This window comes from Colletes gigas, unplaced genomic scaffold (assembly GCF_013123115.1).
Source record: "Colletes gigas isolate AHSC1104 unplaced genomic scaffold, ASM1312311v1 Colletes_gigas_Sc00005, whole genome shotgun sequence".
In the NCBI taxonomy this organism is placed as follows: Eukaryota; Metazoa; Arthropoda; class Insecta; order Hymenoptera; family Colletidae; genus Colletes; species Colletes gigas.
This window is the reverse complement of record NW_025106634.1, coordinates 3,556,117-3,581,966: the sequence shown is the minus strand read 5'-3', so window position 1 is coordinate 3,581,966 and position 25,850 is coordinate 3,556,117. Positions and strand designations below refer to the sequence as shown.

General features: G+C 44.9%; 1 protein-coding gene across 1 annotated transcript in view; it reads right to left on the bottom strand.

Moving 5' to 3' along the window:
- The window catches only part of LOC122395224 (BTB/POZ domain-containing protein KCTD1), a 42,801-nt gene extending 31,838 nt beyond the window's left edge, over positions 1–10,963 (bottom strand). The window contains exon 1 of the mRNA XM_043392645.1: positions 10,847–10,963. The gene's annotated coding sequence lies outside the window, so the exon portion shown is untranslated. The remainder of the gene's footprint in view (positions 1–10,846) is intronic.
- Positions 10,964–25,850: the final 14,887 nt, after the last annotated feature.

The window sequence follows — 25,850 nt, the reverse complement described above, 5'->3', positions numbered from 1 at the left end:
ATATCATCGGAGCATGAAAGCTGGATTGTTATCGGAAGAGAATCCATTACTTACTTCCTCTCAGTTTTTCTCCAGTATATTCTGCACTAAAATATTACATTCTATCGATAATACAGTAGTCGAATCTGCCAGTAACGTTGCCGGATAAATGGATAAAAAAATGCTTTCAAAGGGTTTGGAATCTCTATCGTTAACGAATATGGTTATTCTTACCTAACTGTAAAGATTATTCTCCAACTAATACTATCTATAAATCTTTTATAAATTTTTTTGTAAATGAATTTCACTTTAAATTTATGTCTGCATCAATTACAATTTTCCTTAGCAATAATTAATGAAATGTTTTATAAATTACGTATCCTGTAAATTTACTTTATCACATACTACTCTCCAATGTTTTTCTTTTATGTAAATCCTGATTTATAATACTTTATAGCCTGATTAACTAACGGTGAAAACTCAACGTTTGATTTGTTTCCTTAATACCATCGATTCTACTTATGCTCGATAATCTCGGCGTGCCACGTTCTTATTACACGAGATAACAACCGGAACGACTACTTCTTGATAATACAATTTTTCCTCGATGCATATAGTGCTTGCATTTCATAACACAAATCTGTTAGAAATTTTCCTCGATTACTTTAAAAAGTACAAATTTAGTACGAGAGTCCCGAGCGTTTATCAGATTCGCTGAAACCGACGAGAGTTTCCGCGGATACATTTAATCGCGTCCAGTTAATCAAACGGGATTGTCGGTGAAAATTTATTCCCGCCGCGGCGTGGGGCATTTTTACTCGAAATCCAGGATCCTAACTGTCCGTTTCGCCTACGGGAAATGCGTTTTATCGTCGAGTAAATTCTTCCCGGTCTTCCATATTTTTCATCGACCACGCAGTCGCCGCGACGTCTCATGTAAACCAGCCGCGATGTAAATCTTTCCGCGGCTCCGGTGTTCCCTGGTCGAAGAAATCTTATCCGAGATCTCGAACCGGCGTGTATTTGTTTAAAATACGTCAAATCGACTGTCTGTCTCGGAGACTCGGTTATAGACTTCCTGATCGCGTGGACACAGAAATTGATATCGTCGGATACCTAAATTGCAGTCAGAAAGTTTTTATTTAGCGGAGGAGTGGAACAACTGTAAATAGAATGTGCATAGTATTCGATAGGTCCTGTAAATGGTAGACTAATCTGGTATCGTTAGCACTGGAAGGGGGATAATGTGGCGTTGCTTCCCTTGCTCGCCACCAGAGGGGTTGCGCTCTCACAAGCGCTCGACCGATTTCAAAATGTCCCAGTTGTCTAAGGCAGGGTCTGCTAGAAAGTCTTATTGATGATTTCACTAGCAGACCTAGACGAAACGCGCCCCCTCCTTTCGTTTTCCGTCCTCCTACAATTCTCTCGAGATCTTACCTGTAGCGAAGCAGCGCCACAACCTTCCCGAATAATGTTACAATGGGAGGTTGACGATTGCAATCACAAATACATATTCTACTGTTGCTGTAAGTGGTACAGTGAAAGTACTCTCCGATTTCCAAGGGATACTTTGCGCCTCTCAGAGAGGGTATATAGTAATGATTCGTAAAATGAACATCATCGTCCGTACAGCGGAGGGCGAAAGTCAACACCAATCTTTCACGCTTCGCTAGCTCCAAGGGGAATCCTCCCCAATTGGGAGACATATAAACGTTTCAACTTACGAATCACAGGTTCATTTTAAGAATCATTACCGGTAAGTTCCAAACTACGCGCCTCAGAGGGCGAAGATCATACGATACTTCCGAAATCCAGCTCCGTTTCCTAACTGTTATCACTGTATACCTGTGGTTCATTTTAAGAATCGTTACCAGCGCCGCTGAACTTTATCGTCCCCGTCGGTTATAATTCTGTCGTGGAAGTTCCTCGCGTGCGTTCACGGATGGTTCCCACAAAAGCTCGGCCTCCTAAACGCTTGTCGCGTCCAGTGGGAGACGCGGTACGCTTTTATCGTCGAATAAATCCCGGGCGGTTCGATTTTTCTGCGTTCGATCGTTTAAGGCCGCGGCCTGGGACACGCACGATACACGCAGGACCCGGACTGGTTGCACGTGAAGTGCTCGTTCTCTCTCTTTCGTCGTCGCGATAGCGTCCGTTCTGTAAATCTCCGTTCGGGCCCGTCGTGCCTGGTGGCAATACGTCGTCGCTGCTAGCCCGGGCTCTTGTGTACCTACCTACCTACGAGGCGGTTGCACGCGTCGTTACTTACATCGTACCCGATGTGAAGTATTCAGGTACGCAGGCTGCCCACGTAACGCGAGGCCTGGGCTGCAACAGCCTCGCGGAGAACCGAGGAGGCACTCCCGACACGCGCCAATGCATGTCTTGCTCCATTTCATCCTCGCCCATTCCCACCACTTACTCTCACCTACTTACCCTACGAGACGGAAACTCTGACCGAGACGTGGCGCGTTAGCGGACCCAGCCGCGATAGGAATTTCATGCGGCGCAAAACACGCTCCGTTGCGACACAAACCTCCAACGAACCTGGCCCCGACGCGACCAGGTGTGCGCGTTTTACGCGCTGCCGCGATCGATCCGACGCGATGCGTTCGCGCGGATAACCGCGCGCTTTTTTTTCTCCCCCCCCCTCTCCCACTTTGAGTTCGAGTTATTTTTTCGTACGAACGAAAACCGAAATAGTTTTACGCCAACCACGGTATTTGCTTTTTAACGAAGATCCATCGAGGACATTATCGAGCAAATATGCCGGAGGAAAATGGATGAATCACTTAGCATGTTCAGACTGAACGGGAATTATGTATTAGATATTTTTGTGCCGAGCATGGGGATAGAAGATATTTAATTTTTAGCGAAGATTCGTTGGTAGGTTACGAAGTAAATATTCTAGGGGAAAGTGGGGTGAAATTAGCCTCGAGTGGGGCAAGTCTGGAATCACATCACAGTCGAGTGCTTATTAGCATGTTCAGACTGAATGGGAATTATGTATTAGATATTTTTGTGTCGAACATGGGAATAAAAGATATTTAGTTTTTAGTGAAGTAAATATTCCCAGTGGAAAATGGGGTGAAAACTTGGATCACGTCACAGTCGAGGACTCATTAGCCTGGGTACACTGTAAAATCTAATCCTATTTGGTAGAATTTGTATAGCAGTGAAATCTAAATAACAATTTTCATGTAACAGGGTTGATTTTAAATAGAAAATTCTCTGCGTGTGTATTTTCAGACTAATAAGATAACGAATTTATTAATAATAAACGTTCGATCTGATAAGTAAAAGTGTCGAGTTTTGTATCGAGAATTGGATCTCGTTGAGGGTTGATACAGAAAATGGAGAAATCAATTTTATTATTCCATAACATAGTCTTCTTCGAGATCTTAAAATTTTATTAAATGATCAAAAAAACGAATCTAGTAGTTTTTCTGGAACAAATTGTAGGAGTTCCTTTCTTCGTGGTGCTAGTAAAGTTTTGCAACACTGGGAGGTGGATTTTGCAATATATTAAGGAGCAGTGTCTGTAATCGCGATAATTAATCGTTCAGATAAGGCGTGTAGGATGTCGTTTTGTTGGTAGACGTTATTCGATCGCTCAGGTGAGGAAAGGTGTCGTGGGCGCTGCAGTCCGCGTTCATGCGTTGAAATTTTTCAACGGTAAGTACAGTTATCGTTGTTGAACCGGTAATTAAATTATTAATTGCATCATTCAGATCGATTCGACGGTCGCGTTTTCATCGAACGTTATTGAACTAGAGCATACTAACGTCATGGTGCGTTGCAATTCAATTTTCATCGGCAGTAAAAACTGGCGGGCGCAAGAAGAAATCAGTTTATCGCGCTGTCGTTGATTAAAATTTCTATTTCGTCATGATCGTTAAATGCGCGGTTATCGCCGTCATCGACCATTGCAGTACCCTTCGAGTCAATAGGAAGTACGATTTCTTTCGTTTCAATTTCATCATCGAAACAATAAGCAAATGTATTTGCTTAAGATGCAAAATAAATAAAAGATTTCATGATCCATAATAAACGTTCTACTGCGTCTGATACGTTCGCCAGGATTTAATGGCCTCAAATAAAAAGAAAATGAAGGATTACTTAGGAACGTGACGTGGTATAAATACCGGGAGCGAAGAAGTTGAAATTGCAGAAATGCGTGAGGTTGCAACATCAATTTCACGTTGTATAAATAATGATATCGCGGATAAACGACTCAGGAGCAACGAAGACGATCGCGGTTTTGAAATCATAATTGGCGATCAAATTGTTGAAGAAACGACAAGAAACGTATCCGGAGAAGAAATACTTCGCGAAGAAGAAAAATAGTTCCTTCGTTAAGGATGACTATTAAATCGTTGGAAGCTGGGAAATAATATTTGTCAGATTTTTAAACGAACGTAATCGATTCCCTTTGCAATTATCAAAGCATATTGCACGAAGATGTGCACTCATACCTTATTCATTTTCAAATAAATGATTTTCTCGAAAATTTCTATGCCCCTGTTGGAAGAACATAATTTGCAAACTATAGATTACATTTAATACAGTGAAGGGGTCTTGGAACAAAATCGAGTACTTAATTTCTCGAGTACTACCCCTAAAATATAAATTTACAGTATTCCAATAATTATTTTAAAAGTATCCAAGCTTTTAAAATACATTTTTGTATTTATTAATCGTTCCATCGTTGATGTGTCAAAGTCTTGTTGCAGAAATTAATCCGACTGTTCTAGGAAACGCAGGAATTCTAGATTGAAAATAATTTGCAAACAACTTGAAAATCGAGCATTTAATACCGATCGTGTACCACCCCCTAAAACGTAAATCTACCAGTATTCCAATAATTATTTTTAAAGTATCCAAGCTTTTAAAATACATTTTTGAGTGAAACTGGACTTTTATACATATTTTTTAATTCGCAATATTTATTAATCGTTCCATCGTTGATGTGTCAAAGTCTTGTTGCACGCATTAATCTGACTGTTCTAAACGTAGGAATTCTAGATTGAAAATAATTTGCAACCAACTTGAAAATCGAGCATTTAATACCGATTGTGTACCACCCCATAAACCTAAATCTACAGTATCCCAATAATTATTTTAAAAGTATCCAAGCTTTTAAAATACATTTTTGAGTGAAACTGAACTTTGATACATATTTTTTAATTCGCAATATTTATTAATCGTTCCATTGTTGATGTGTCAAAGTCTTGTTGCACCCATTAATCCGACTGTTCAAGGAAATGCAGGAATTCTAGATTGAAAATAATTTGCAAACTTGAAAATCGAGCATTTCATACCGATTATGTACCACCCCCAAAAACATAAATCTACCAGTATTCCAATAATTATTTTAAAAGTATCCAAGCTTTTAAGATACATTTTTGAGTGAAACTGAACTTTGATACATATTTTTTAATTTGCAATATTTATTAGATGTGTCAAAGTCTTGTTGCAGAAATTAATCTTAGTGTTCTAGGTAGCGCAGGAATTCCAGATTGCACTTAGGTGGAGGATTTCAAAGGAACGTTACGGGGCGGAAGCGGGTTCGAGCGTCTATGGACGCGTGAATCGCGGGGGCCCGATATCTCGGACAAGGCAAAATATTTACGGGAAAATTTCGCCGCGGGTGGCGCGGCTTCATGAATAATTTCGGTCCGCAGGAGACTCGTCAGCCGTCGGCTAGACGCCCCCGGCGCTCGGTTCTAATTACGGCAACTGCAGAGCTCGTCTGCGCCCACGGCGATCCCCCGGGTCAGTTTCCAACCCCCGTTTTCCTGCCCCAGCACAATTTCCACAGAGTCCACATCCCTTCCACATCCGTTCTGAAATGCTAGCAGTGGTACGCGGCCCCCCCCTGCCACCACCGCCCTCCGTCCTACCTTCTTCGCTATCGGTGTACGTCGACCGCCCACCGCCTCCTCCGTCGCCATCGGTAACCGGTTTGAAAAGTTTCCGCCGTCCCTCCCCCCGTTGTTTTCCCGATTTCGAGTGCACCGCCGTCGCTGTCGCGAAATTCCAGATGTTATTTCAAATGAACCGGGTATCCGAATGAGAAACCACGCGCGCTCGTCACGCGCTTTTTTCTTTTGCACCGACGTGTTTTCCGATTCTCCCCGTCGAACGGTGCTCCGGTCACGGGGATCGACGCGGGATGCAGCGTAAATAAGAAACGAAAAGCGGAACGCCGGGGGATGCCTTTCTGTCGCGTCAGTTCCTGGCTCTGCTAATTAGAGATTGAAAGATCGCCGCGGTATCAAAAACGAGAACGCGAACGGAACGCTCGGCGAACGTCGTCGAGGAGTCTGATTCGAAGCCTAAAAAATTTGAAAAACTTTTCTCTTGGGACGAAGGAGGCGCGTTCGTTTCGTTTCGAGAGAAGATTGCTATTTTGCTCGTAAATTCCCCGGTTTATTTAGACGATAAATCGCGAACTGGAGAGCCGCGTTTCCTCACGGGAACCGTTACACGCGTCCCGGAGACGACAGGACGATAATTATTTCAGATATCCCGTTTATTGCAATAATTCTTTCACACGTCTGACGTACGAAGTGGAACGGTTCACCGGTCGATCCTTCGATCCTTGATACCTTGTCTTCGTCGATTCTCGTAAAACTCACCCCCACACCAGTCTTTCTCTCAAATTTTATTTTAATTTGATTTCAACTAAAATTACAAAATTAAGCCTGTAAATATCATCCAAAACAGGTTGACAGAATGATCGTAGGGGTTCCCTTTCCACTGATTCAGGATATTACTGCCCACTTTTCTCGCGTTTTCTATTCCCGGTACAGTGGTGCAATCTTCGCCATAACAGTTTTTGCACGGTGTTCGTTAACTTCTTGTTTTTCTTAATGGCAGATTAACAAGTCAATCTTATGTTAATTTCCCGAGTAGTCGATTGTATGAAATACTGGAAGATGTGTAGTTTATGCATGACGATGCGCTTCTTCGAGCAACTATGCGACTCTTGAACAAACAGTCTTCGAACGGATGAATAGGTCGTGCAGGATCTATTGCCTCGTATGCTCGTTCCTCGCGTCTGAATCCCTCTGGATTTTTATTTCTGTGGCCACTCGAAACCATTTGCTTATCGAACGTCCACTACGAAGACAGTTCCGAGTTGAAATACTCGGTATGTGACAAAGCTGCCAGAGAATCTGGAAAATATCTGGAATGTTTCGAAGATTCAACAACTCTACCAGTCGTCTGAAAATTATTATAAATAGACTGCGGATCTTTATGCAAATTCACATTTTTATTAATAGAATTAATGAAACGGAAGTTTCGCAGAGGGCTGTCTCAACCCCTAAATATAATAACTCGTATCTTACTTTAAGTATTTCTTATATATTTGAATATCAAATGCATTCTGTAGTTTTTTGAGGATTAAAATTTCCCATAAATGCATAAACATTTCTACAGGAATGAGATATTCGAATATCCAGACTATCAGAGCAGACATTGCTACGATGTGACGAAGAAGATTAACTATGACGCATATTTATGCATTTTCCATCGAGCTTTCCCAGAAAAGCAGACAGAATCGCGTGATTTATTCGTCACACGAGTCGAAGGGTTCAAGAATTACGATGTCTTCTCGGAAAATTGACGCGCGTTATTTGTTGCAACGAAGACGCGCTCGAATGAAGAAATTGAATTATTAGGCACTGGTTGGTGACATTTACTGTCCATAAACAATCCATCCGAGGGATCGGCGTTTCTGCCACCTGTTTCGTTCCCAACCAGTTCCAAAGACATTTCAAAGACCGGTATTCAGATTTTCCATCGTTTCATAAATTGATCGCACCCGGAGAACTAATCGCGTTCCGATCTACGCGCTGGTGAAAAGAAGAAAACGTCTCGGGATTGCGTTTTTCTTTTTTTTGTGGAAACTCGTTCGAACGCAACTTTCCCGAGATTCGAATATTCTCGTTATCGCGTCAGGAAGGATCAAGAATCAGGCCAACTGAATATATTATTTTTTAAAATCGCTGTATAGAACGCTCGCGGTGGCTACGAATATTTCGAAGCGTGTCTTCGAAAGCGAAGATCGTTGTTTAAAAATTATCGAGTCTCGTAGACGTTCGAGTGTCCGTCGTATCGCGTTACTCGAACTCCATTAGCTCTCGAAAGCGGATTCCGTGCGGCATTATATGTCACCGCGTGCAACAGGAGATGCATAATTGATCGTAAGCATTGTTCGATGACGCCGGAATGCGGCCCGGGATTGAGCAATATCATTGTGTCTTCAGGATTTCAGCGAGGCCTCGGCAGGCGGGCGCAAATATTGCCAGTCGATTACGCTTTTTCTCGCGAGGACGTCAGCCGGCCTGAACAGAACGCGTTTCTTACGCTCCTGCGTTTTCCACGCATTCTTTCCTCGAAAAAAGATCCGCGATGTCGCATCCAGTGACTTCATCGCTCGTAATCTACGAAGACAGAGTCCTTTCTCGTGAACGCAGCCAGCTTATTATACATGTTTTTTTTATTAGGATCGAAAAAAATTTCAATGCAATTTCATCGTGTAAAACTCACGAGTTTATCTTCTATAGGAAAATTAAGTTTTGCAAAACATAAGCCACGTTTCCTGAAGCGTACAGAATGCACTATTTAATTCGAAAATGTGGAATAAAATTTTTATTTATAATGCTTTATTTGTGAGATAGTACTATTTTAGTGTAGATTATGGTAGTGTTTGAACGTTTGTAGGATACGCGTGAGATCGAGCACGATTTGGCTGGCGCGTCTGTCCATTGCTCACTGTTTCTACTTATGCGGATGTCCCACGTCGAACTCGATTTCCTCGAGAATAAAAATACAGGATAGACAATATCAAACAAAAGAGATATTAGATTCCACTATTTTTGGAACAGTCCACCTATATCGAACGTTTCGTCGCTGCAGATTTATTCAATAGTTTAATCGACGCGTATGCTTTGTTGTCACGCATTAAGCCTGTCACATATGCGATTTTCAGCCTGCGGTTAAAACGTTAACGCGTCGACTGTAACCCTAAATTCGTGTGCACATTTCACCGGTCGATGACTTTCTGGACATTGCGTACATAGATATAATTCAATGAACCGATTGGCTGTATTTGATTATACTGCTCGATGTGTACTCAATGCCCAGCCATTGTAATCCTGGAATGCTACGTCGAGTTTCGATGAAAATCTATTTTCTCGCGCTTATACTTTTCGTAAAATCCGGACATCAAGCTTCTTTATCAAGAAAAATGTTTATTGCTCAGCAAAAATACAAATCGTAGCTTTCGTACGGAAGTAAAAGGAATGGCAAAACCCCAAAGTTGACAATGCGCCAGCACTTGGCGGAGATAAAATGGGTTTTATTGCCTCGTAACCGACATCGTATCTGAAATCATTAAATTTCTGTTTAAACGTTTCACTTCTTCCGCTGCGAAATTTGGCCAGTTTTCGTTACATGCCGCGTCGTTTTTCAATTTTTGTTCCCTTTGTGGCCCCGGTCGTAGTTATAGGCTCAGTAAACACGGAACTAAGCCATTTGCTTGTTTCGGTTCGGTTAAAAAATCGGAAGCGCCAGGAGCGCGTGTTTTTTTTTTTCTACCCAGGTATTTTCAAAAATACATTTCCACGATAAATTGTTGTTCTTTTACCAAAAAAAACATTTCACGTTTGTTCGAGGTTTTGTAGAAAAAAAATCGCAGTCGAATCGATCCATCAATGTTCTCCTAAAATGTTTGGAAGAAACCCATGAATAAAATCCATATGTCTTGAGGCACGTGTAAGTAAATATGCAAAATTTAAAAAGGCTGTTGTAGATAGCGTTCAGAGTAGAAAAACTATAAAATCGCGATCGATTCCGCGGGCTGTCATTACGGTGGACATTTTACATCTCGACAGCTTTCCAGCAGCTAAATTAGAAAGTATTTCGTTTCCATTTCCATTGCACGGGCATCGATCCGACACGCGATATTTCGACAGCGAGCTCAAGGGAAACAACACGATCACGGCGTTTTTAGTTTTCTTACTCTCCCCCCCGCATCGGCGCTTGGAGCCACGTTCGCCGCGGTTCGTGCGATCCGGAAGTAGTTTTCACTGACCATGATCGTCGAATCGCGTAGAAACGGTGGAATTTTGCGTCCCCGTGAAAGCGATCGTTGCATAAAATTTAGTCAAAGACGCGTTTAGCCTCGTTAAAACGGGTATTAAGCTGGGCCAGGAGAGAGGCATGCCGCGCGTTATCTGCTAACTATGTCTAGCCACGATAAATTGTTCACCAGCCAGTTAATTACCGTGCAATCGGCGCGAAAGTAAAACGACTGATTAGATAAATCGTGACCGAACGTACGCTCCCCTGGTTTCTCTAATCGCTTTCCTACGCTTCGATATTTATAGATTCTCCGCTTCTTTTTTTCCTCTCCTTAATTCGAGTTTATGATTTCGAAATTATAGGTTGAACGGAGGACACTGTTTTCCACGGCACACTGACGCACGCCGTAGATATGCATACGGTAATTTGCGCCAGGGGGGAAAAAACGCAACCATTAGATACTTTGCTTCTAATTATACTGTTACACGATTGCTTTTACAAACGAATCGAGAATCAACGATGAGATCTTTTTTTTTTTATATGTTCTGACGTTAATTAACAAGGCAACATTGTTCGCAAACGAAGATCAGTAAGAGTTTTACTATGATTCCGTTCAGATCCAGTCAAATATTCGTGTTCTTCATTTTTTAATAACGTAATTCGGGGCGTTCGAGTACCTTCAAAGTACCTAGTTGTGGGGTTTACGTTTCGACGAACCTTTTAAGTTCCGTGAAATAAAAAACTAAACGAGAATGTACGTCGACGCGCTCACCGTTTCTGACACGTGGGCTCCAGGTTGACGGTTGTTCTCGCGTCCACGGTGGCCGATTAACAATCCCCCGTTCGTCGAAAAACCAGAACGCACTACTGTCGGAGCCACCGTGTATCGGGGGGCGGCTCGTGGTCTCGTGTGTCGCGCACAGATCCACGTGGTCACGGTTCACGTGTCTTCTTTCGAGGGGTGAAAGGAGCGCGAGCCGCGCGCCTCCGCAGCCTTAATGGGACTGAAGCGTCTTCTCCGGTGTCAGAGCGTTCGCGCTACTTCCACCCCACCCCCCGGTCGACCGTCTACCCCCACCACAGGTTAGGTTACCTCGACGTCGTCCTTCTCCCCCGCCGTGAGCGCCTCCAGTACGCTCCGACAGCTCGCGGCGTTTCGGTAAGCGCCCTGAGCTTGCAATCCTCTTCGCCCAGCCTCGAGGTCACCCCTCTGCTCTGTGTCAATTGGCTTCGACCTCCCTTCTTCTACCCCCCCTTTCAATGCCCCGCGGTCAATTCGATTCACGTTTATCATTATTATTATTTCCATGGACGCTTTCTTTCTCGCGGTCCCTTTTTCCCTTGTGGTTAATTAGGCTCGCGACTTTCGTTCACCGGAACCCTCCACGTCTCGAGGACCTTATTCGCGCGCAATTTCGATTCCGCTCGCTCGGAGCGTCGAACGCGCCGCCCCCTCCCTCCGGAGTCTAGAGACTAGACCGTCGGAGCAACTTTGTCGAGATGCAAATGAAATTTAATCAAAGATACAACTCCATCGTTGCCCCGCCCCGAGGTATCGCGGCCTTATTAGATTCCTTAATCCGATGTCTAGCTTCTTTAACCGCCCCGATGGCACTCGGGAACCCACCGGAAGCGGTTATACTCGACTTTTATCTAGATTTGCGAAAGTCTATATAATTAGGGAAGATGAAAGGACCAGGGTGCAGCGAAACGAATGTATATCCAGGCTTAGGGTTGGTAAAACTGTATTGTAAACAATAAATATTCGAGTATCTTAAAAAAAATAAGTAAACTACCTACTGATCCTTTTAAAAAATTTAGAGTATTTTTAGGCACGACTGGGGACACCAAAGCAACAGATGTTTGCAAGATACGCGAACCGCCCGATCATCGTCGATCAGGTTCTTCTTACGCATCCTGGTCGAGACGATCTTCGGAACCCACGGATGACTATGATGATACGCAATACTTCTCGTCGATCAGGAAACGTTCGATCCGCTTTCTCGCGAATCTATAATAAAAGACGAATTATTATCGACCCGTTAAAAATGCCGGACAAGTTACGGGTTAGACGATCTCAATCCACTCGATTTTTCTATCCGGGAAATAATTTGCCCCCGATAAACAATTTAGATAACCCGTTGCTATCTGTGCGCCTCTCGTTTAGATGGATCACACTTAACGTTATGATAATAACAATAATCTGTGAATCCTCCTTCGAGTCAACTAATGAGATATTTAGTATGCGCGGTATGCCGGGTGCTTCGTACTTACCCGTTCATTTACCTTTTCAGCTCTCCCAGAGGAGTAGTAGTTGCACGCTGTATAAATTATCCTGCGCAAGGAGCAATCCGCCGCTCGTCGTTACAATGTAAAAGTGATATTGTCGCTCTTGGGGGGCGATCCCCGTGGGAAGAATCGGGGAAAAATGAGACTAATTTCGCTAAATTCGCTCGTACTCGTTTTTTAGGGACGCGATCGTAATATATCGTAAACGAGTCTTTGGTCAGCTATTAAATCAACACGATACCATAATCTCTCGTTAAGAACGAAAAGGGCTGCTTTAGACGCCATGACATTCGATGGTCGACCGAGTGCTTGCGAGAGAGCGGTCCCTCTAGCGGCGAGCGCTGGTAACATCACTTTTTTCAGTCTATCGCGTTGCAAACGAAGTCAAAGAACGCTGTTCGGTCGCGATAGACCAGAATTGTTCCAAGTAACCGAAAAATCGATCGGTCGAAAGAAAAAAAAGACGATAAATAATGCACACGGGAGGGCCTCGCCGGCGATACTCCGTGGCACCTGGAGCTTTTCCAAACGGACCTCCGCGAGTCTTCTCGTAAAGTTACAGTTGGTGCTTCGCCGATACGATTGGCCATCGGCCATCGAGAATAATGGGGCAGTTGGCGAGGGCCGATATAAAGGGAACCAAGCCTCGGCGCGGCTTCGGTGTCTGTCGTATTCGAGACGCCCGGGGCTAAAACGGCCACGGCCGACAACATCGTTCCAGAATGCCCGGGGCGCTTCCAAACCCACCGGACGATGCTGCTCGCATACGTAAACGTTAACTTCGTCAGGGACAAAGTGACGCTCGTGTACGTTCGCGTGGTCCACCGACAGGAGGGGAGGGAGGATGGGGGTTACTTCGTCGTTTCGAGACTCATTTGAAACGTTCCTTGATCAACGTCCGCGGCCCGTTTTTGTCGTCGGCCTCTCGCAGGCCGTTCCAGGCACTGATTATCCAGTCGGCCGTCTTCCCCACCGCGCACACGACGAAAGTCACCGAATTAGTCGGAGAATTAGTATGCCTTTCCGTGCATAAAAAGAAGCACCCGACGACGACTTTCATTACGACTTTTTGCTTTCGGTTCCCGCGTGAGAAAGGAACGTTCGAACGCGTCAAGATTTTAATCGTCGACGAATCGTTCCGAAGGACGTTGGAATTCATCAGAGATTCGCTTTAAAAAGTAATTAAGAGTTTATATGGTTTTGACGGGCCCCTGAAGTATGCTACTTGTTAGTCAACTGGTATGAAGAACCTTGCCTCGGTTCCACTTTAAGTAGATCTAGCGCGGCATGGAGTCGTTGTCAGACGCGGCGCCTCGAATTTTACGGAACAGTAGCGATCCTCGTCTATCCCACGATCGATAGTTCGTGTAAAAACATACAAATGGCACGGAGGAGACGATGTATAGATTTCTGTCCGAAGCGCGAAGAGATTAATACACCTCCAACAGCCGTATTAACTGCTGTCTATGGTGATCGATCGGTCGATAGATCTATTCGGTGGCTGCATTCCGCGATGGATTTCGACGTCGATTAAATGGAGAAAAAAATGAAGACACCGGTCGTACGCAAGATTGCATCGTGCTTTCACTCGTCGCATTATCTTTCGAAATCGCTTGTATCCGCGTAGAATTTATTAGGCATTTTGGTATTCGGTTTTTTGCAACGTGTGCCATATTCCTGTCCGGCTACATAATCTCCCGGTAACCTTTATAGCCGACGTGTGACACGTTCGGGAAATATTAACGGATGTTTGCGCATCATCGATAAATTGACGATCGAAACTCGTCAACGTTACGCCGACGCGCGAATAAAAATAGTCATCCATCTTGTTGTTGTTCCCAGCCACCGTCTGTAAACTACCAGACGCTTAATATCGGTTTCGATCGATGATTTTTATCTCTCGATTCAGGAGAATGGGTAAGGAAATTGTGCAATAAATAAACTTTCTTCGAACGTTCTTTTAATAGTATTTCGTTCGCGTGATTACGTTAGTGGCGTACGCTCATACAAATGCATGATCTATTTCCCTTTGTTCCCGAATTACAACGATTTTTGCGTTCCGGTAACCGTAGACTGATTCCATTGAAACGTTTGCAAACAATGCTTCATATCTTATGCATGGCCTGTTCGGCTGTAAACCTAGTGTTCTAGGAGTGTTTACAGTTCATTCTCTTCGGGAGAACGTCGTGCATTGAATCTAAACGGAGCTCCGTTATATTGGGTCGGGGAAAAAGAAATCCATTATTTTTCACTTATTGTTAGATGGCTGTAGTGATATTGATCAAACAAATTGAGACTTGTGGTTGTTGGAAAAGTGTCATTCCGTACTGAAAAAAATTTTTTTACAGTTTTTTGGTTGGTCGATTCAGTTGTGAAAATTCAGGATATTTTATAATTTTGACAACCTAATACTTTGACACACTCGTCAAACGTTCGATCAATTTATTTTGAAATTGCAAAGATGTCCTTCATAAAAATTCGAAACGATATCGTGGAAACTGACGCGATCGAGCGAAGGTCGACCCCCTCCGGATCCTCGAGCATCGTCGATCCCGGCCAGGCTATTTCTAGAAACCTCGAACTGGCTCCAAATGGTCCTAAAAAAAATTAAAATGGAAAACGTTCTGTGTCGCGAGCATAATTAATCGGCGCTGCTCGCGACGGGCATTTCGAATCGTTTAACGAACGGCCGTAATCCAAGGTGGGATCTTCGTCGAACGGTCGCGCGATCGGTAGGTACGGAACGAAAGAAGGAAGAGGATACCTGGTGCAAAGCAACTACGGAGTAAGAGGACGAAGAGGTCGAGCAGAGAAAGAGCAGGAAGGGAGGCGTAATGGTGGTCACATGCCCCGTGGCGTTCTCGCTTCGTTCGCGGCGAAGAACAAGAAAAGAGAGGGAGACGGCGCTAGGGACAACGATTCGGGCGAAAGAAAGAAGAAAATAACGTGATGTTTTTGTATCATACGATATACAGACTGCCGGCATGGCGGACCAGTATACGCCCGGGGCGTCCAGCAGGATGTAACGAGGAGAGTCCGAGTGTTGCCCGAGGGTCCACATATTTTAGGGAGAAGACTCTCCCTCCTCCCCTTTGCCCTCTGGTTTGGCCCTACGTGTCTTTGAAACGGGTCGTGTCGTGCCCAAGGCGAGAGCCTCGGTTGCCCGACTCTCTCTCTTTCCGTACGGACGGTTCCTCTTCGATCCTTTACTCTCGTTCCTTTCTTTCCGTCCTTTTATGGATAGAGAGCTTTTATTGTACGAATCGTGGTGGAAGTCGTTCGCGGGTCGGAGCAATTAAATCGAAGACGCGTGTCTCTAGGCGCGCACGTGCGCCTCGATTCTCACTTGCCAACCTTTCTTTTTACCCCCTTGAAACGTCTATTTTTATTCTAATTTTCTAATTTTTAAAATTAATATGTTTCAAGGGATGTTCCCCGAAACGGTTTAAAGTTCTCTTAATTAGTCTTTGGGTGTTCGATTTAAGCGAATTTCAGGATTAATTAGCATTCATGGAACGCGTAGAAATCTTACACATTTCAAAATACAATAAAATAAAATGTTACATCGTGGTGTCTATGATCCCAGTCGTCGAATGAAAAAATCTTTAATCGACTATCACTGAAAGGAAAAAGATTGCACGTGCTACCCATCATTTCAGAGGGCTAAAAGAGTGCCAATCGAACACGTTTCGTGTTTGTAAGTAATAATATTCATTAGCTGGCAGGATACAGTTCTCGTGTTTATTAAAATATGTGAGACTCGCTGCGTCGATAGTTTGGGAAAGGTTGCAATATACTGAGGCAGCGACTGGTGGGCGTGTTGTCAAACGGATTGAGATACACCGCCATAAACCGTCACACTTCGACGGAGCTCGGTGAAACTAATATTCTTTATTCGACACTTATCGATCTCTGGTCGTAACGAGCCACGTCCTACGCGGCACAATAATTTCTTTCGAACTGTCGCGGTATTTCTCCTTCAAACTGTCACGGAGCAATCCCCGCCGCTTTCCGGAACCTCGATGCCAATGGACGAGAAAAGTTTGATCGGAATGTACTCTTTTCTCTTTTTTATGTACAAACAGATTCGATTCTATGTGATAAATTTAAACTTTTACCCCGTGGTGAAATATTCAAGGTACGATGTTAAAATCTTTCGTTTCGGATCAAATTAACAACATTAACAACACATGTTCTGAAGGTAGTAAAAAAATCGTAATCGATGCTCGGCCGTCGCCGGGATTCTCGATTAGCTGACGTAGTCTGGCGGTTGTGTACATTACCAATTTACCTCCAGCGGCTAATTGCAAGCTTGATTGCGAGTGTCATAACGTATCCTTTCCGGCTGCCGTGCAACCGCGATCATTACGTACACGAAGCCTCGGACGGAGCTGCTTGAACCTCTGATCCCCGAGTGGTCAAAGGTCTCCAGCGATGTCTGGAAAACGGAATTGTCGTAGGAAAAATCTCGAAAGGTCAAAGAGGGAACGGGGGTCTGACCGTGTTGCCCGCTCTCGCAAGAATACGGTGGAAGAAACACACGAACAAGTTGGTTTCGCGGGGTTAGTTCGACTTCGTTTGAATTCTGTGGCGAGGACACGAGAAACAAGGAAGAATAGAAAGCCTCTAAACCGTAATAGACACCAAGATTCTTATTAACCTCCTATTTAGGAATTCTGAGGTATCGTGACAAAAAATTGTGCATTTTGGATTCCCCTAAACCTACCAGCAACGTATACAAATTTTTCTTTGGCAGTGAGTTTTGAAATTGATGGATGTAGATGGTTATAATTCGCCTATATCGAACAACGCATGTACGATTCTAATTTCGACGAGAAAAAGGGTGAAAAGATAACGTCCAGAGGTTAGGAGTGGACCACAGGGTCTCGGTTGTTGCAGGATGCAACCCTTCCTCTTCTTGTCTCCTGTTCTCGTACGTAATGCAGCTTGCTGCACATGCACCGCGCGCATGTATGCCACCGTGGTCGTCGAAGGGAAAGGTAGGAAGGTAGTTCGAACGGTCTTTCTCTTCTCTGGTTACGTGACCTCTTGTGGGTGTATGTTTAACCTTTTCGATGGCAGTCGGCAAAGAGAGGAGTATGGCCGGCGGCCTCCTTGTCCCTCCGCCTCGCCGCCACCCCTAATCCCCCCCCCCCCCTTCTCTCCACCTTGCCGCGATCCCCGACGATCACCCACGCAAGCGAATGTAAATTACCGGAGGCTGTGAATCATTTTGAGAAGATTCCAGACAGCCCCCGGGCTCCTTCTCCTCTCTTCGTCCGGCGATGCCCCTTTTTCGCTCTTTGCTTCCCTGCTTTCCTTCTTTCTTCGCCGTGGTCGGTCCTCGTTCCGCCCGTGCGGGGCCTCGAAGACGAGGTACGGGCCCCGCACGGCTTACGTAAGTCGAGGAACGCTCCCTGAGAAAGGCAGGCGGCTCCCATAGATGGCCGTGGGACGTGCTCTGGGCCTTAACTCCCACCTAGCGCGACCGGGGCCCCGCCAATAACGTTTATTAAGCGCCCTCGGGGCCCGCGTACGCGATCACGAAACCCATCGCGGATATCGTTCGATGTCGCTTCGAAATACCTTCCTTTGGACATCCTTCGACGCCATGAGCCGAGGAATGGGATATTGGATTTATAATAATAGTAATAATATTTAGGTATTTGTTTCTCAGTCGTGTACAATTATTTATTCTATAATATTGTAACGTTCGAAGTTTGGCCCTTTTTAGAGTAGTTGATATCCACGTTGAGGCGTTCTAAAATGTGCATAGAGTAGGTTTGTCAACTAGGGAGATTTTTCTTCAATCACCAAGCAAACATATATTTTTTTACATTCTTTGCTTATGTATTTTGTTGTGTTTCTTTTAGAGAAATTTAAATTTTTTGCTGGATGTTCCTTCAGAGGGAACAGTCTAGTGCAAATGGTTAAAATTCTTTACATCTTCATGATATAGGAATATCAAAATTGATTTCTTACCTATTATGCACAACTATTCGAATTCATGTTTTACATATTTATCAGTGACAAAGGATGATTGCCAATTGAACGTTGATGTCTCCTTTCTGAGTGAAATTGGGTTAAAGGTACGATTTTTAATGGTTTTAAATGGTTCACGAGTCTCCGTTTGGCTTTCTCGATTCCCGTAAATGAAGTCGTCTCAGCATCCGGAAAGAATGCTCGACCATCGAACGTAATCACGTGAACACGGATCAGCGGAATTTATACGCGAGATTCGAGGCACGCTATGCCTAGGGGACGATAATGACTCGCCAAGACGATCGTGATTATGCCATTACGCTGGAAGAAAATTCTTCCACCGCGTACAGGAACTCGTGACGCGCATATACGAATGCACAAACTTCGACAAATTAATCGTTCGCGAGATCGAAGACGCTTCTGATCAATTTTATTAATCACACTCGTTCACTAGTCCTCGTGTATCATAAAACAACCACCAGATAGCCAAGAAGAATTTCTTCATTTATTATATGGGTAAAAATTCACTACTGTATCAGAGAAAATAATAATTTTGGAGTCGATATAGAGACTTACAATTTAATTATAAATTACAATTAGTTCTTCTAGTCGGTTTGCAAGTAGAACAAAAATTATTCTCTTACCCAACCAAGTTTACTATCTTGAATTTAGCTCCGTTTTACATACCTGTACGCGACTGTGCTTTGTCTAGGAAGTTTCCAGCTTCCGTTCTGTGATGTCGATCTTTACATCGATCCCTCGCGTCGCGTGAAGAATCGTCACGATCGTCGAACGCGTCGAATCGATATAAAATTCGTATCGAGACCCGTTCGCAGATCGGCGAAAGGAACCGTATAATTATATTATTACGGGGACCATGGACGTATAATTTTCGTGTTTTCGATACTTTTTGTTCGCGCGTCGCATTAATAATTTACCGGCCATTATAGAGTGAATATAAATATAATCGTTCGCGCGGAACCGCGGCTGTATATTGTTATTCGCATGCGAGGACCGGGGCTAATGACCCCCATGAATTTCAATAACTCCCGTTTGATATCGGCCGCATATTAAGCGACAGGTTCGATCGAATTTCCAATAATTCGCGTCGTTGCTCGAAAACGAACGTCGCCCTGGTCTCCCCCCGTCGTTGCTCCCCTCGTTTTAAGGGTTAAAGTTCCACGGAGAAAGGCGAGAAGTTCGCTCGGGGTCAGTAAATACGAAAGTCAGACTAGCTGGTTCTATTTCAATTTCTAATTCTACGAAGATCGCTTTCGTCGATCGTTCGCCAGCAGATTAACCCTCGTTCCCGGATAATCGTGGCTCATTTCCCTCCGTCTCTCACAGATTAACAATAAATAATATAAAAAAAATCAAACTCAATCGCTAGATTTCATAATTTTTTAAACGAACCACCCCTGAGACATAAAGTGTTTTCTTTTTCGTTTTCAAAGAGGGGTTGAATTTCCCTATAAATCCTAAATTAACAATAAATAATATAAAAAAAATCGAACTCAATTACCAGATTCCATAATTTTTTAAACGAACCACCCCTGTGTATATAAAGTGTTTTTCGTTTTCGAAGAGGGATTGGATTTCGATCGATAGCGAAACGATAATGTATCGTCTGTGGCCCTGTTACGTTTCATAATAGCCGGGAAATCGATGACTGGAACTCCCATAGGAGGAAGCATTTGGGCGAAGGAACAGTTTATCCACGGGCGATGAAAATTACAGTGCATAAACACGCTCGGGTTTATTTTATCGTCACCGACGGCTATATTTCAATCCGTTCGGTAAGTTTAACGAGGGAGGCTTAACCGCAATTAATCTCGCGCACTCGTCTAATAATTCTCCCATAACCACTCCATTAACCCGCACCAGAGGGCCAAGCAGCGGCGCGCTTTTAAACTCGGCCGCCTTTTCGCGCGGACACTTTTCTGCGGCTTAAGCCCCGTTTTCACGCGACGAGAAATCACAATTTCACGACGACGAATAGACGGTTTCGAACATCTCATAGATCATAATTCTCTCTACTCTCGACTGGATTACGAAACTATCGATTTGTCCTTCGATCAAGAGCAGTTTGGAATTTTACCAGGTGGAAATCCGTACGCAATGGAAAACGTACCTTTACGCGCGAGCGTCGAAGTTACGAGCTAGTTCGCCGGTAATCAAATAAGCAGAAAAGTTTCGCTAGCCTATTACCCGTAGCGTCATGGCGCGTTACGATCTTTTAATCGGCTTTCTGGAACCGAACGAACGGTAATTCCCCGCCGGTAATTATTGCACCCCGTAAACCCGACTTCTTAATAACGCGTCGACGCGAGATTCTCGTTAATTTGATCGATAATCGCGATCCGATGATTACTATCGCGAGAGTCCTGCGAAGACTATCGCTGGTTATCGTTTCGTCCTGAGATCGTCGTTTCCCGATAACGTGATTGACGTTTACGATTACGACGCGCACAATGTCGATAGAGAAAGCGAGCCGCGATGGCGAAATAAAAGGGAAACAGGTTTGTTTTTACTGCACGATCGTAGAGCGCTTTGTTCCACGTTCGAACGCGGTTTGCAATTTTTTCGCGCGGAAGAACGCATCGCGATAATTTCACTCCGTTCAGACGAAGAGTTCACCGGGAAACGACCGACACGGAAAATTCGATAATTTCGTCGACGTTGTCCACGGCGTTACGTGCAACGCGAATCCTGAAAATATATTAAAATCGTCGAAATAGAATTTTTTTTTCGCAATTTCGATGCTCGTTGGACGTTGAATCTTGTTTTGTACCTATTCTGTAGGTATGTATTTCTCCATAATTGATTTAAGTTCTTTTTCTGGAAATGAAACTTTGTTTTCTGTACTCGCCACCAGAGGGCTACGCTCTTGTCTCTCTCGCAAGCGCTCGACCGATCTTTGTGTACAGTCAGTGCACAGTACATAACAGCAGTCCACAAAAGTATTCGTAGTGTAGATTTCGTCAAGAAATTTTACTTCGTATATGGCATACTTTCTACCAGTTTTAAAGTGATGTTTGATTCAATACTATCCCAAACTTCCACAAATTTTTCAATGAGGAAACGCTCCTCGAGTGACTATCCAGTGTCCCCGACGTCCAAGGCACATATTACCAAAAGAAAATTGTTAAAGTTGCGAGCAATGGGTCCAAGCGGACCCTGAGGGCCCAGGATGGCCCGAAGACCGTAGAAGAGGAGCGTTCCGTGGAAAGAAATGGGGACCAGTAAAGTCTGCTTATAGGCAGCCCGGAGTCCCGGGGGCGACTCGTGAAGATCGTGAAGATCGACGGAGACGGTGATACATGAAGAAGGCGCTGGCCCGTGTTGGCTCGCGGGGGCGTTCGAGCGGTACGGAGCGCTTGCACACGTCGCGAGAGGGAAAAGATAGCGGGAGGGAGATACGCGTTGGCGAACGTTGGGTAGAACGGAGACGAAACCGTAGGAATACGAATACGAGGCGGTGGGCTACGCGAATCCTCGCGGAGGGACGAGGAAAGGGACGCGTTCTGGAGCGCTCGAAGCGTCGCTGAGAAGAGCGGATAGTCTTTCGCCCTTCCCTCCCTCGTAGCTCGTCTCGCTTAATCTCCCGTCGTGACCATATCGTTCTCTCGTTCCAGCTTCGTTTGCCTCTCACTGCAATTAGGGAATTGCCCGGGGTATCTCGCATTCATCGCGATGCAACCACGCTGACATGAACCGCCGTGGTAAAAGTGTGCAATGGGTTATTTTCATACATTGTTCGCGAAACCGCGGCGTCGCTGAATTAGCTGGCTTGCTTTCTACGTGTCTGACGGCGAAGGAGGAGGGGGGGGGGTGGTGGAGTTTTACGCGCCCTTCCCCAGGTGTTCGAAAAGGTTTTGTCCGTCCCTTCGTGTTCCGTTTTTAACAGAAATCCGAATGGTCGGAAGAACGACACCGACGATGGACGTTTTACAATCGACGGTACGACATTTTTCGTTCCCCGGCTGGAAATTCCATCGTTAATTACGAAGCTAAATGCCCCGGCGCAAAAACGTGTTCGACGTACAGGTGATTGGCGTTCACAGCGTCGCGACTAGGCTCTCTAGGTGCTCGAATGATATATCGCGATCGATTAACCCTTTCACGAGCGATCCACGTTCTCCTTGACGACTACATAGTAACCGGCGGTTCTATACACCGTCGTCGGTAATTGCGAACGGATAAGAAATCGTAGATGAAAAAGTACGACGGCGCCCGTCTCGGTTTTTCTTCGTCGACGTTGGCCAATCAACGTCAGATGTCATCCGACGTGGCAATCCTGTCCATCGCGATAACGATGATCGACTGCTTTGTTGATCCGCACGAGGAACTTGGACTTTTGGACCACGGAGTTTTTTAATAATTAATAGAGACCTGAGTTAATTCAGAGCAGCCTTTTCCTGTATTTTTCGACGTAGCGTCAATTTACAAAATCTCAATTAGTACTAAACCAATGATCGATCGCACGATGACGTTCTCCGCTTATTCGTTATGTCAGATCCCATCAGAACGCGAAAGAATGATGGAGGCAAATCCTGTTGCGTTTCTTCGTAACCTCCTACCATTTCATAATTACGTTAAACGACACTCGGGACAGTGACAATAAAGTGAAAAATTTCTTTTCTTCCACCTATAATGTCAACGCGTCCCTCGAGTTTCGTGTCATTTTTACGACCCCTGAAAGACTCCAATGCTCCTGGGGGAGTGCTGCTGCCCACACTTGGAAACGCCGTAGACGAAGAGGCGTTCACGTTGCTATCGAAAACTCCTTACGGAGTCCTTAGATCGAATTGGTGTAACCTAACGTCGAACAAATTTTTATACAAAATTCTTAAAGGGTATTCAGGGCACTATGTCCATTCCCAGCATGAGAAAATCGTTTCTTCGAGTTCGAAGCGTTGATTTGCATCTTTCTAGACCCAAGTTTACTTTTCACCAGTAAAAATAATATTTCTTCCCATAATTTATTTTTGTTAAATTCACTAAGCGATAATGTTTGACTATGTAAAATCCACATCTGTAGTTCCTTAGGGGTTCGATCCCGTTAATAAATGAATATTATAGCTAGACGCTAGAACACAGAAAACTTTGATTTCTCGACAAAAGAATTGGCAAAGAACGGCTGTTTTTCGACGGTCCAAAGACCACTTAATTATCAGAATTCTTCACGAGACATCGTTGGTTCTCGGGAACAAAAGTTTGACCTCGTCATCGATTATTTTTATCGCCGCGAAACAAGCTTTCATCGACAGTTTTCGACCACCCTCCCCCCTTCTAACACCGTTATCTATTTTTCCGGTCGACGATGATCCGGCCCCCGCCCTCGTCGTACCGCGACGGTGACTTTTTCTTCGACACCCGAGGCGTCGGTGGTGAGACGCCCGCGAAAAATGGTCGCGCGCTCAGGTACTTCATTAATATTTCATTTCGTTGCTTATCGTTACCGCGGAGCCGCGCCGCGGCGCGGAGGCCAGCCCCAGGGCATCGTTACTCCCTCCAAGCAAGCATACAAGGCAGACGAAAAGGTAGAGAGCGAGAAAGGGCGAGGACCACGGGAAAGAAGGGACGACAAATATAGAGCGGCGCAACGAAGAGGAGGTACAAGCGAGCCCGTAGTGCACTTTATTACATCGAAAGACGGAGAAGAGCCAACCTTCGCTCGGAGAAACAACGACGAACTTTCCGCGCTCGTAATCGGAATCCTTGTTACGACCTCCTTGTAAAACGACCAACCCGGCGACCCTTATCCCGTCCTTACTCGAGGAAAGACAGGGTCCTGCTGTCACCCTTTCGGCGCAAATCGTTGGGGCGTTTCCTGCGTTCGCCACTAGAAGTCCTGTCAATCTCTCCAAAGTTATCGTCCCATTAATAAGCATTGTTTCCGCAAACAGGGAGGCTAAGTTTTCGATGTAACACTGTTCCAATATGATCAGAGAAATGCAGGAGCAGATAGCTATAGGGAAATATAGTTTATATTAAGAAACTATTCGAGTTTTGTGTAAAATAAGCTGGAGGAATTGGGATCCGATAAAAGTGCAGAAGTGAATTGAATTTTAGAAAAATTTTGTAGGAAGTTTGAAGGGAACGACGCCAGGCCTCGACGAAAGAATTTCAAACCGTCGAACGTGGAGGTGGACGCGTCACGACGCGTGGGTGTAATGATGTTGTGAACATTACGTTTATTTATGGGACAATAAATGCCGACAAGTATACCGACGTGTTGAGTAATAATTTACAAGAAAGTGCAATTAAATTGTATACGAACGAGACATATTATTTTCAACGTGGCTCGAACGAGAGCTGCTAAGAAATCCAGAGAGGTTGTTGCACAATGATCCGAAACAACTGGTCGCGAAAATATACGGTAACTTTTATATTTGGACGCAAGTAAAGAGCGCAAATGTTGACAAATGCCAAGAATATTGACTTCCAAATTGTTACAGAACTTTTTATTATTATCAAACCGCTCAATTTTCTTGCTTTTAGCAGCCAAAGTTTCGAACGGGGAACGTTGGGGGCAAGATAGAAAATCAATTAAACTTCTCTTTCGAAAATCCAATGGCTGAGTTTGTACAGCTGGTTCTAACAAGTTTCAAAATATTCTGGTAACAAAATACAGGCAAATCAAATGTAAAAGAAGTTTCTATTCCAAAATTTCCAATGGTATGCCTCGTTTTCATCAAATTTATCATTACCAGAAGAACGCACACTTGTCATGATAGAATACTCGTTTCGGTGATGCGTTAATCCCGCAGTTCCTCGAACGATTCCAAAGCTATCGTTTGGTTTACGTTCCGTTTCGTCGAGAAACAAACAGCAGTTTACTCCCGGGAGATCGGGGGAGACCGCGTCCAGGAGGAATGATAAAAGAAAAGGGTGCATCGGTGGGCGTCCGAAGAAAGGGCTGAATGTGTGATACGAGAGGGGACAGCGAGCAAGGGCCAAGGGGGTGGGGGGGGGAGGACGGGTAAAGGAGGACGAGAGGAGCCAGAAGAGAAGTACGGTCCGTCGTGAAGTCGCCCGGGGGCTCACGGAGCATATTGTCTCGCTGGATGCCCCCGGGGCACCGTGTGGATTCCCCCCCTCCTCCCGTGCCCTCGCCCGTCTCCGGAGCAGCGAGCTGGCGGCGGGCGGGCGAGCGGGGGCGGAGAGGACGCGCACGAAGCTCGCCGCTATCTCCTCTCGTTTCCGTGCCCGCAGCGGAACGACCGTTGCTCCGCCGCATATCGTGGTGGGGTACACCTCCGCGTCTGCCCCCGGGGGCAAGTTCCACACAACGACGGGGGCCGCGGGGACGAAAGGGGGCCACCTTCTTCTTCTACGCTGCATGATTCCGCGCCTCCGCCCCCGGGGCTAACCGAAACGGCTCTTACGTGTGTGTATATGTAAGTATACGTACCAGCGTACCTGGCATCTGCCCGCAGCGCCCCGGGCAACCTGTACCCCTCCTTCATCATCTTCTTCTTCTTCGTCTTCGCTATCTCGTA